Raw genomic sequence first — 13,656 nt, forward strand, 5'->3', positions numbered from 1 at the left:
GGAAATATATTTGAACAAATTTTTATGATACATATTTGCTGAAATATTCACTAACAGTCTATGTGTGACTAACAATAAGAAACACATGAAATACCTTTTGTTAGTTGATGGTTTTCTCTCACTGAATGTTGGTCCATCATCTTTTGACTGGTCACTCTTCACAGACACAGAGCTGGACACATGTGAGCCTGATCTTACACTAATGACACAAAGAAGAGAAAAATAAAACACTTTACTACATGAAATACTTAAGTCTCATTTGAAAGGGTTTAATGTAGGGCTGCTTGAGTACGGCAAAAATTCACATATAATCAGACAGCCGTCATATGTGCCGTTTAATGCGTTTGCAATGTGCTGTCATGGTAGAAGTTCTGTACGTTAGTTAGTTAGTTATTAACTGTGACATTGTCTATAAATCCCTGTTTGACATGTATATTTGACTTGTTCTAACTGAAATTTCCACATTATTTACATTTACTATCCATTAAATGTGCACCTTTAAACCATAATGCAGAACACTTTAATCTGGGTTGTTACAGGAGAACTTTACATGTATGGTACATTAAACATATTTAACTGTGCTAAATGTCCCTGTAAATTAAATATGAAACCAGTTTCAAGCCATTTTAACCTGCGACAATCTAAAAACATTTCTTGGAAGTTCTAAATTGTTTTGCACAGCATTTGACATGGCAATGATGAGAGCAAACACTCCTTGTTGATCAGACTATGTTCTGTACAGGATAATCCTGAAACTCCAGTAGTGTTTAAAATGATTCTGTGAAAACAGTCTCAGTCTTACCTCTGTTTCTTCTTAAAGAGAGAGAACATTCCTCGTTTCTCTGACATTACTGCAGATAAACTGCCACTGGAAACAGCTCAGCACTGGTGTCTTTGTGTTGGTGAAGACACTCAGATGCTCAGCCTGACCTGGACATGACAATGAGGCACTGAGATTAATATCATGATAGTTCAGAGGGATAAACACATAATGATGAAAATGTAGAACTAAAGACAAATGTTAGGCCAACAAACGACACACACACCTCATGCACTGCACTTTATCAGTCACACTGGACTCTGACTCACCATTATTATGAAGGTTGGGTTTCGTTTGGGTTTTTTCCGACACTGGTGCCAAATCGATACTTTTAAAACGGTACCGGTAAACGGTAAAAAAAGCCTCAGAACGATGGTGAATGAAATTAAGGAAACAGCTTTTATATTTTTTTTTTTTTTTTTTTATAAATTCTTAAAATTGAAAAATATATTAACATTTTAAAGTAGCCTATATTTAATTATATACATATAAATATAATACATATAAATATAAGTAGCCAAAAAAAAAAAACATTCACAATAAAGCCACCTAACCCAACTACAATAATTTAGCAAACAGGTATAGGCCTAAGTTTTAACTTATGTTATAACTTAAAATAATCATTATCACACTAACTCATGTGAAATCCACTCATATTCCCCCAGATAACTGTAATGGTGGAAGTATTAAAGCTTACTTGCAGTAGTTCAGACGCTCTTGTCCTACAGGAACAGAATCCAGAAGTCTTTAAACACTTTCAGTTTGAGATCTGTAAAGACTCACCTGTGCAATACTTTATGACTGATGTGTGTCATGTGATACGATTCAATCATTAGTAGAAATCAGTCCAGAGAGTCGGTAGTAAAAGAGATTCTGCGTCATTATCTGCTTTTTTTCATCTAAAGACTTTTAATGTTTAACAGCGTTCTGAAACATTATATAAACGAGGTTACACCTGTGTTGTTCTTCTAAGGTTTACTGATGTTTGTCAAACCGGCTTTGGTGCTTTAGCGCCTCCAGCTGGACAGAGTTTGGAGCGACACTCATCGGCTGCCATAGACTGGTGGATTATATTATATGTTAAAGATACCCTTAAATGTAATAAGATTGAATGGTCTGATGACACTAACCTTGAGTGTGTGGTAGTAAACATTATACTTTCTACAGAAATGACATTCAGTCATATGTATGTATCGTAAACCATCAGCTAAAATAGATTTTTATAGCAATCTTAAAACCCTTATTAATCTTACGAATGTGAAAAAGGAGTTAATTTTAATAGGTGATTTTAATATTAACTGGGACAATAAGAAAGAAAGAAAAAACCTTAAACAGATAACTGATTATTTTAATTTGGAACAATTAATTAAAACGCCAACCCGAGTAACTAACCGTTCCAAAACAAGAATAGACCTAATCTTTACAAACAAACCTGAAAGAATTACTAAAACCTACAACCTTTAAACTGGTCTGTCTGATCATAATGGACTCTTGTTTTCACGAAAATTGATCAAAACACGATCTCGTAACTCCAATTTTTCAAATAATTCTTTGTATCATGACATAATCCCCAAAAGTCAACATTCAAATCTGGAAATAGCCCTAAATAAGCAGGATTGGGCTGCTTTTGTCTCATGTGAAGATGACAATAGTGTCACTTTCCACAGTAAGGTTAAAATGGTTATGGCATCATTTATTAAAAAGGTGAGGCATAGAAGAACAAATGACAATGACATACCATGGCTTCATAATGATTGCAGGTTGCAAATGAAGATAAGAGATCAATTACTTAAAAGGGCGATTAAAACTGGCCTTACCTCAGACAGACAACTATTTACATCAGCTAGAAATAAAGTTATACAAATAATCTGGAAGGCCAAAGCACATTTTTTTATGACTATTATTGACAGTGGAAAAGGGAATGGTAAAAAAATCTGGCAAAGCATTAACAAACTAACTGGTAAACAGAATAAACAGGATAAATTAACTGAACTTAAAATTAATAATGTATTGGTGAAAGATCCACTCATCCTAGCATCTGAGTTAAACTCGTTTTTTTAAAAATCTGTTCAAGAAATATCTCAATTATTCACCCCATCTGAAAGTGTTTCTTCCCCTGTTAACTACACACAGGCTATATTTATGATAGAAGAAATTACAGAACCAGATGTGGTCTCCATCATTGATGAATTAAATACTTCTAAAGCTAAGGATGAGTTTGGATTGGACACAAATTTCATTAAATTGCACAAAGAGTCTTTAGTATGCCCTATTACACATGTGATTAATCTATCAATTAAACCGTCTGTTGTTCCACCAGACTGGAAGATGGCCACAATTACACCAATTTTTAAAGCAGGGAGCAGATTAGACATCAATAATTATAGACCAATCAGTATTTTGCCTGTTATATCTAAAATGATTGAAAAATGGATAGCAAAACAATTAATAAAGCATTTAAATATATGTGGCTCTCCTCTGCATCCCATGCAATTTGGCTTTCGTGCCCATCACTGAAACAGCTGTTGATGTCTTTATTGAAAAGGTCAAACATTCGTTAGACACTCATTCTGTTGTTGCTGCTGTTTTCCTGGATTTGAAAAGGGCATTTAATACCGTCAATCATCAAATGCTCTTGGCTAGACTGACAAACTTCCATTTTTCCGAACAAGCCATCAGCTGGATGAACTCGTACTTAAAGGATAATTCCGGTATTAAACACTTTGAGTCTATTTTGTAGTTTGTTTTGGATGAACAAGAGTGGTGGACAAAGACATTTTGACAGTGGTTCCTGTCTCGACTTTTTGACTATTTTAGAATTGCCCATGGCCGCTTTAGAATGGGAGTCTATGGCCATGCACAAACATGTCCTTAAAACAACCCTTAACGTTCGTTTTCAAAACTGTGGAACTCACCGAGTGGTTAGTGGTGTTTGTTGATGTTCCAAAACAAGTAGAGTAGCGAAATACAGTTTCTGTCGTGTTTTATTTGCCATTTTGTAAAATCCCATTGATTTCTGTTGGAGGACTCATTGCTGGTTGATATTACTGCGCTACCGGGAACGGAAAAGACGCTTCAGACTCAAATATCGAGCGGAAGTTTATACGCGGTTGTGAGGTATCTGAAAAAATAGTTCCACTATAGAAAAATAAACGGATTGAAATCATACACTGCGCCGATATTTGTTTTTAATCGTCAACGAACACCACTAACCACTCGGTGAGTTGAACAGTTTTAAAAACGAACGTTAAGGGTTGTTTTAAGGACATGTTTGTGCATGGCCATAGACTCCCATTCTAAAGCGGTCATGGGCAATTCTAAAATAGTCAAAAAGTCGAGATAGGAACCATTGTCAAAATTTCTGTCCACCACTCTTGTTCATTCAAAACAAACTACAAAATAGACTCAAAGTGTTAAATACCGGAATTATCCTTTAACCAACAGAATGCACTGTGTCTCTGTTGACAATATTAAATCTTCTCACCTCGAATGTCCAGTAGGAGTCCCGCAAGGCTCCGTACTTGCACCAATTCTATTCTCCTTATACATTAATGACCTGCCTACAGTATGCCAAAACATCATTATATTAATGTATGCTAGGGTGACCAACCGTCCTGTTTTCCCAGGACATGTCCTGTTTTCACATCCTGTCCTGGCCGTCCTGTCTGTTTTTTATAAAGTGATGAAAATGTCCTGGTTTTCATTATTTTTCATTGGGCCATTAAGCGTGTAGGCTACTTTAAATATACGCTTGCCTTTGCACACAAAACATATGAAACCGGCTTCGGCTCACCAAGCTCACCAAAACCCGCCCACTACAAGAAAAAACCGCCCAAAATTTTACTGCCGCCAAAATAATATGATATAAATTCATTACCATGTCATTCAAGGTTGATAGGCACAATTTTTATCTCCTTAAAACAAAATAACAATGATAAAATAAAAAATAAAATTCCAGGAAAACAGATCAAAACAGGGCAATAATAAAGGAGAATTAGCCAATATGACTAAAATGTCCAGATGGACACTGTCAAAACGGCAATCAAGAAATGAACCGATTACTTTAACCCTCGGAAGTACACATTGCAGAACATAACGCAGAATTTAGCAGTCAAACTCATTCATCGTTGATTCAAACCTTTTTCAGCAGCTGTCAGGGTCGAGTATAGTGCAGTCTGGACGGTGTAAAAGTTGCCGATGTCTCTGGTAAGGTTAGGTTAGTGTGCACATGGCCATGGACATATTTCACGTCCCATATTTCATTTCATTTCAAGTCATTCAACTGTGCTCTCCTCAGAGTTATATTCACCATCTATCTCCCACCAGGTGTACGTTTTTAGAGTTGCTCACTATCTTACTCTTTACTGTGTAGATAAAACGTACTGTTTAGTAGGCTATATCACTTTGGCATTAGCGATCACTTGAATATACAGCTACAACTTATCGCGCTTAATCGCATCTGCCTGCTGATCACTGATTGGCTAAAAGTGCGTGCTCGTCGGTGATGTCAACACTAACGCCAGCTGACTCTGCATGGGCGCGCGTGTGTGTGTACAGTAATGTCATGATGACTGATTTTATGGACTACATGCACACTTTAGTTTAGTTTTTTAATCAATTAGACTTTAAAATGTAGATGTTTGAAAACCGCCGAACTGACCCCAAACCAGCCCAAATTTTGTCCACCCGCCCAAACCCTTTTTTACCCGCACAATCAAATTCGAACCCGCCCAATCTGGCAACACTGTCAGCGCGTTCCTCAATCCGATTCCGAAGCGGCAAGCAGAGAGCACGTCAGAAAACAGAGGTGTGTGTGTGTGTGTGTGTGTGTGTGTGTGTGTGTGTGTGTGTGTGTTCATCTCAGCCTCATTGGTCTGTCACTGCTTGTCATTTCAAATATTCTGACATTGACCAATCAAATCAAAGTAGGCGGACTTTACGTTCACAGAATTTTAAAAGCGTGACTCGACGCTTCAGTTTGCGGTCAAGTGCGAGGTAATGATGTAAGTAGCTAACAGCGTAAAAAAAGCCCAAATGTAAATTCACAGATGATTTACAGAGAAAATTCCTGCGTTTTCATTTCGGTCGGGATCCGTGTAAAGCAGAATGCATGAACAGCAAAGCTGGCACGCACGTGTCAGTGTCAAATACAGGTGCTAGCGACCTAGAAGCCCACATAAAGAAAGTATAGGCTACAAGAGAACAACAGGAGGATTGAATTTTTTACTTAAATAGTGTAGTAGATTTTTTTATTTTAGCAGTAGATTTTTAACCTATGCTTATGGCAATGAAAATAGTGTCATCATGTAAAAGGTGTTAAAAGCTAAACCTTTTTTTTAATAGTATTCTATTTTTGCGGGCCAAACTTTGAATGGTAAGGATGTATTCCTTTATGTATTAAAGTACAATAACATAGGTTGTGGCCTATGTCACAACAAGGTTGTGAATGCATTTGTCAAGTATTTTTTTATGCATTCACCCCCAGCCACGCCCCCACCCCTTAACCACGCCTCCTCAAACCACGCCCCGCTCATCAACCATGCCCCCGTCCTGTTTTCTGAAAACTAAAATATGGTCACCCTAATGAATGCAGACGATGCAGTAATTTTTACACATGCAAAAACTGTTCAAGACGCCTCTCAGTCGCTTACATCTGCACTGAGCCGTGTACAGGAGTGGCTCACAAAATCATGTCTACTATTGAATCTTAAAATAACTGTTTGTATAATGTTTTCTGCGGCAGATTGAAATGACACGTTCAAATATATTTTTAAAACAAGAAAAACTACAGATTGTAAACGAATTCAAATACCTTGGCATTGTTGTTGTGAGAGAATGTCCGACCTACCCCAGTTTTAAGAACCAACTCAAACAATGGCTCAAGACACATCAGAATTGTGCCCACTAACGGTATTTGTTGTAATTTATGTATATGGGTATGTTCACTGTGGTACTGTCTATGTATGTATACCAAACAAGCACTTTTTGTATATGTGTTTATGTAAGTGTGCCCTGTCTGCTAACTGTGGTATCTCTTATAGTATGCTGTTGAATATTGTGGCATCTTTTAAATTGTATTGTCTCATATTTAATTTCAATGTTTAGTCTTGTTATTTGATACTGTGATGACCTGACGGGGGACTGCAGATGTGAAATAGCCTTGAGGCTAACTCTGGCATATTTACATTATTGAAAAGCAAAGATGTTCATTAATATGCATGGTCCCTTTTAAATAAATAAATAAATAAAAATAAAAAGGGTGTACATATAATAAAACATAAAATACAACATAAACATTAAACTACCAAAAAATAATTAATAAAAAATTACAATAAAAGAAAGGACTTGTTCACAAAATCTTAAATGTATTAAAGAAACTTTTTTAACAGCTATTTTGTTTGTACTCTCCATAATAGTAACAATATAATTTTCTTATTCTTTCAGTCCCACAGAAAAAAGAGGTTTCTGATTGTTGAATTTACAAAGGTGAATATGAAAATTAAAGGTCCTCTAAGCGATCTCGGTTGGCGTAACCTCTTGTTGATGTTTGAATTATTATCAAACAAAACGGAGGCTAGCTAGACCCTCCCTCCTCCTCATCCGCGCACTAACCCCCGAACCCCACCCCCACATCATTCTTGTCGGTTATTGGCTGGAACAGTTTGTTATGTTTCGTGCTGCGGGTCGCTCAGTTTGTTTTTGCTGCAGTTTGTGGAGCGTGGGCTGTCTGCAGAAACCGTGTTTTTTTACAGTGTGTTCAGGGGACAGGCAGCGAGCGGATAGTGAGGAGATGTTTGCGGTATGTGAAAAAAAAATGTTTTGGCCTAAAAAACGCGTGAGATCGCTTAGAGGACCTTTAACAAGTAATCACAAGATTAACTAGAAAAAAAGTTTGTTGAGACAAACTTTAAGTTGGCTTGAGAAAGCCGGACCAGAGAGTTTGAAGTAGTTTAAAGTAGTTTGATGTTTAAAGTAGGTTAAAGTTTGATAGATAGATAGTTCGAAAGATAGATAGATAGATAGAAAGAAAGAAAGAAAGAAAGAAAGAAAGAAAGAAAGAAAGAAAAGATTAGTTAGAAAGAAAAAGAAAAAAGATTAGTAAGAAAGAAAGATTAGTTAGAAAGAAAAAGAAAAACAGATTAGTTAGAAAGAAAAAGAAAGGTTAGTTGGAAAGAGAGAAAGATAGATTAGTTAGAAAGAAAGATTAGTTAGAAAGAAAGAATGATTAGTTAGAAAGATTAGTTAGACAGATTAGTTAGAAATAAAGAAAAAGAAAGAAAGAAAGATTAGTTAGAAAGAAAGAAAAATAATTAGTTAGAATGAAAGAAAGAAAGACTAGTTAGAAAGAAAGATAGATTAGTAAGAAAGAAATAAAGAAAGAAAGGTGGATTAGTTAGAAAGAAAGATAGATTAGCTCGAATGAAAGAATGAATGAACGGTGGATTAGTTAGAAAGAAAGATGGATTAGTAAGAAAGAAAGATGGATTATTTAGAAAGAAAGAAAGATGTATTAGTTATTTAGAAAGAAAGAAAGAAAGAAAGAAAGATGGATTAGATAGAAAGAAAGATAGATTGGTTAGAAAGAAAGAAAGATGGATTAGTTAGAAAAAAAGAAAGCTGGATTAGTTAGAAATAAAGAAAGATGGATTAGTTAGAAAGAAAGATAGATAAGTTAGAAAGAATGAAAGATGGATTAGTTAGAAAAAAGAAAGATGGATTAGTTCGAAAGAAAGAACGATTGATTAGTGAGAAAGAAAGAAAGATGGATTGGTTAATTAGAAAGAAAGATATATGGATTAGTTAGAAAGAAAGAAAGATGGATTAGTTAGAATGAAAGAAAGACATTAGTTAGAAAGAAAGATAGATTAGTTAGAAAGAAAGATGGATTAGTTAGAAAGAAAGATTGGTTAGTTAGAAAGAAAGATGGATTAGTTAGAAATAAAAATGGATTAGTTAGAAAGAAAAAGATAGATTGGTTAGTTAGAATGAAAGATGGATTAGTTAGAAAGAAAGAAAGATGGATTAGTTAAAAAGAAAGAAAGATGGATTGGTTAGTTAGAAAGAATGAAAGATGGATTAGTTAGAAAGAAAGAAAGAAAGAAAGAAAGAAAGAAAGAAAGAAAGAAAGAAAGAAAGAAAGATGGATTAGTTAAAAAGAAAGAAAGATGGATTGGTTAGTTAGAAAGAATGAAAGATGGATTAGTTAGAAAGAAAGAAAGATGGATTAGTTAAAAAGAAAGATATATTAGTTAGAAAGAAAGAAGGAATAGTTAAAAGAAAGAAAGATGGATTGGTTAGTTAGAAAGAATGAAAGATGGATTATTTAAAAAGAAAGAAAGATGGATTAGTTAAAAAGAAAGATAGATTAGTTAGAAAGAAAGAAAGACGGATTGGTTAGTTAGAAATAATGAAAGATGGATTAGTTTGAAAGAAAGAAAGATGGATTAGTTAGAATGAAAGATGGATTAGTTAGAAAGAAAGAAAGAAAGAAAGAAAGAAAGAAAGAAAGAAAGAAAGAAAGAAAGATGGATTAGTTAAAAAAAGATAGATTAGTTAGAAATAAAGATAGATTAGTTAGAAAGAAAGATGTATTAGTTAGAAAGAAAGAAAGAAAGAAAGAAAGATGGATTAGTTAGAAAGAAAGAAAGATGGATTAGTTAGAAAGAAAGATGGATTAGTTAGAAAGAAAGATAGATTAGTTAGAAAGAAAGAAAGATGGACTGGTTAATTGGAAAGAAAGATAGATGCATTAGTTAAAAAGAAAGAAAGACTGATTAGTTAGAATGAAAGAAAGATAGATTAGTTAGAAAGAAAGATGTATTAGTTAGAAAGAAAGAAAGAAAGAAAGAAAGATGGATTAGTTAAAAAGAAAGATAGATTAGTTAGAAAGAAAGAAAGAAAGAAAGATGGATTGGTTAGTTAGAAAGAAAGAAAGATGGATTAGTTAGAAAGAAAGAAATATGGATAGAATGAAAGAAAGATGGATTGGTTAATTAGAAAGAAAGATAGATGGATTAGTTAAAAAGAAAGAAAGAAAGACTGATTAGTTAGAATGAAAGAAATACACTAGTTAGAAAGAAAGATAGATTAGTAAGAGAGAAAGAAAAAAGAAAGAAAGGTTAGAAAGAAAGATAGATTAGTTAGAATGAAAGAAAGATAGATTAGTTAGAAAGAAAGATGTATTACTTAGAAAGAAAGAAAGAAAGATGGATTAGTTAAAAAGAAAGATAGATTAGTTAGAATGAAAGAAAGATAGATTAGTTAGAAAGAAAGATATTATACTTAGAAAGAAAGAAAGAAAGATGGATTAGTTAAAAAGAAAGATAGATTAGTAAGAGAGAAAGAAAAAAGAAAGGTTAGAAAGAAAGACAGATTAGTTAGAATGAAAGAAAGACAGATTAGTTAGAAAGAAAGATGTATTAGTTAGAAAGAAAGAAAGAAAGAAAGAAAGATGGATTAGTTAAAAAGAAAGATAGAGTAGTTAGAAAGTAAGAAAGACTGATTGGTTAGAAATAATGAAAGATGGATTAGTTTGAAAGAAAGAAAGATGGATTAGTTAGAATGAAAGATGGATTAGTTAGAAAGAAAGAAAGAAAGAAAGAAAGAAAGAAAGAAAGAAAGAAAGAAAGAAAGAAAGATGGATTAGTTAAAAAGAAAGATAGATTAGTTAGAAAGAAAGATAGATTAGTTAGAAAGAAAGAAAGAAAGATGGATTAGTTAGAAAGAAAGAAAGATGGATTAGTTAGAAAGAAAGATAGATTAGTTAGAAAGAAAGAAAGATGGATTGGTTAATTAGAAAGAAAGATAGATGGATTAGGTAAAAAGAAAGAAAGACTGATTAGTTAGAATGAAAGAAAGACATTAGTTAGAAAGAAAGATAGATTAGTAAGAGAGAAAGAAAAAAAGAAAGGTTAGAAAGAAAGACAGATTAGTTAGAATGAAAGAAAGACAGATTAGTTAGAAAGAAAGAAAGAAAGAAAGAAAGAAAGAAAGAAAGATGGATTAGTTAAAAAGAAAGATAGATTAGTTAGAAAGAAAGAAAGAAAGAAAGAAAGAAAGAAAGAAAGAAAGATGGATTGGTTAGTTAGAAAGAATGAAAGATGGATTAGTTAGAAAGAAAGAAATATGGATTAGTTAGAAAGAAAGAAAGAAAGACTGATTAGTTAGAATGAAAGAAAGACATTAGTTAGAAAGAAAGATAGATTAGTAAGAGAGAAAGAAAAAAGAAAGAAAGGTTAGAAAGAAAGATAGAGTAGTTAGAATGAAAAAAAAGATAGATTGGTTAGAAAGAAAGATGTATTACTTAGAAAGAAAGAAAGAAAGAAAGAAAGAAAGAAAGAAAGAAAGAAAGAAAGAAAGAAAGATTGATTAGTTAAAAAGAAAGATAGATTAGTTAGAAAGAAAGATGGATTAGTTGGAAAGAAAGAAAGAAATGACTGATTAGTTAGAATGAAAGAAAGACATTAGTTAGAAAGATAGATTAGTAAGAGAGAAAGAAAAAAGAAAGAAAGATTAGAAAGAAAGAAAGATAGATTAGTTAGAATGAAAGAAAGATTAGTTAGAAGGAAAGATTGGTTAGTTAGAAAAAATGAAAGATGGATTAGTTAGAAATAAATAAAGATGGATTAGTTAGAAAGAAAGATGGATTAGTTGGAAAGAAAGAAAGATAGATTAGTTCAAAAGAAAGAAAGATAGATTAGTAAGAAAGAAAGAAAGAAAGATAGATAAGTTAGTTAGAAATATAGATAGATTAGTAAGAAAGAAAGAAAGAAAGATAAGTTAGTTAGAAAGATAGATAGATTAGTTAGAAAGAAAGAAAGATAGATAAGTTAGTTAGTTAGAAAGATAGATAGATTAGTCAAAGAAAGAAAGATAAGTTAGTTAGAAAGATAGATAGATTAGTAAGAAAGAAAGAAAGATAAGTTAGTTAGAAAGATAGATAGATAGGTTAGTAAGAAACAAAGATAAGTTAGTTAGAAAGATAGATAGATAGATAGATAGATAGATAGATAGATAGATAGATAGATAGATAGATAGATAGATAGATAGATAGATTAGTAAGAAACAAAGATAAGTTAGTTAGAAAGATAGATTAGTCAGAAAGAAAGATAGATAAGTTAGTTAGAAAGATAGATAGATTAGTCAGAAAGAAAGAAGGATAAGTTAGTTAGAAAGATAGATAGATTAGTAAGAAAGAAAGAAAGATAAGTTAGTTAGAAAGATAGATAGATAGATTAGTAAGAACGAAAGGTAAGTTAGTTAGAAAGATAGATAGATTAGTCATAAAGAAAGATAGATAAGTTAGTTAGTTAGAAAGATAGATAGATTAGTAAGAAAAAAAGATAAGTCAGTTAGAAAGATAGATAGATTAGTTAGAAAGAAAGAAAGATAAGTTAGTTAGAAAGATAGATAGATAGATTAGGAAGAAAGAAAGAAAGATAAGTTAGTTAGAAAGATAGATAGATTAGTAAGAAAGAAAGATAAGTTAGTTAGAAAGATGGATAGATTAGTCAGAAAGAAAGATAGATAGATTAGTAAGAAAGAAAGATAAGTTAGAAAGATAGATAGATAGATTAGTAAGAAATAAAGATAAGTTAGAAAGATAGATAGATTAGTCAGAAAGAAAGATAGATAGATTAGTAAGAAAGAAAGATAAGTTAGTTAGAAAGATAGATTAGTCAGAAAGAAAGATAGATAAGTTAGTTAGAAAGATAGATAGATTAGTAAGAAAGAAAGAAAGATAAGTTAGTTAGAAAGATAGATAGATTAGTCAGAAAGAAAGAAAGATAGATAAGTTAGTTAGTTAGAAAGATAGATAGATTAGTAAGAAAAAAGAAAGATAAGTTAGTTAGAAAGATAGATTAGTAAGAAAGAAAGATAGATAGATAAGTTAGTTAGAAAGATAGATAGATTAGTCAGAAAGAAAGAAGGATAAGTTAGTTAGAAAGATAGATAGATTAGTAAAAAAGAAAGAAAGATAAGTTAGTTAGAAAGATAGATAGATAGATTAGTAAGAACGAAAGATAAGTTAGTTAGAAAGATAGATAGATTAGTCATAAAGAAAGATAGATAAGTTAGTTAGTTAGAAAGATAGATTAGTAAGAAAAAAAGATAAGTTAGTTAGAAAGATACATAGATTAGTTAGAAAGAAAGAAAGATAGATAAGTTAGTTAGAAAGATAGATAGATTAGTAAGAAAGAAAGATAAGTTAGTTAGAAAGATGAATAGATTAGTCAGAAAGAAAGATAGATAGATTAGTAAGAAAGAAAGATAAGTTAGTTAGAAAGATAGATAGATTAGTAAGAAAGAAATATAAGTTAGTTAGAAAGATAGATAGATTAGTCAGAAAGAAAGATAGATAGATTAGTAAGAAAGAAATATAAGTTAGTTAGAAAGATAGATTAGTCAGAAAGAAAGATAGATAAGTTAGTTAGAAAGATAGATAGATTAGTAAGAAAGAAAGAAAGATAAGTTAGTAAGAAAGATAGATAGATTAGTCAGAAAGAAAGAAAGATAGATAAGTTAGTTAGTTAGAAAGAGATAGATTAGTAAGAAAAAAGAAAGATAAGTTAGTTAGAAAGATAGATTAGTAAGAAAGAAAGATAAGTTAGTTAGAAAGATGGATAGATTAGTCAGAAAGAAAGATAGATAGATTAGTAAGAAAGAAAGATAAGTTAGTTAGAAAGATAGATAGATTAGTAAGAAAGAAAGATGAGTTAGTTAGAAAGATAGATAGATTAGTCAGAAAGAAAGATAGATAGATTAGTAAGAAAGAAATATAAGTTAGTTAGAAAGATAGATTAGTCAGAAAGAAAGATAGATAAGTTAGTTAGAAA

The 13,656-nt window shown here is 31.9% G+C and overlaps 1 long non-coding RNA gene across 1 annotated transcript; it reads left to right on the forward strand.

Annotated features, from left to right (window-relative positions):
• Positions 1-10,146: 10,146 nt before the first annotated feature.
• On the forward strand, positions 10,147-13,334 carry LOC311303840. The gene is made up of 2 exons (XR_014629836.1): positions 10,147-12,396; positions 12,431-13,334. It is a non-coding gene; the product is annotated as an uncharacterized lncRNA (long non-coding RNA).
• The last annotated feature ends 322 nt before the right edge of the window (positions 13,335-13,656 follow it).

The sequence above is a fragment of the Rutilus rutilus genome (genome assembly GCF_951802725.1).
Source record: "Rutilus rutilus genome assembly, chromosome: 14".
NCBI lineage: Eukaryota > Metazoa > Chordata > Actinopteri > Cypriniformes > Leuciscidae > Rutilus > Rutilus rutilus.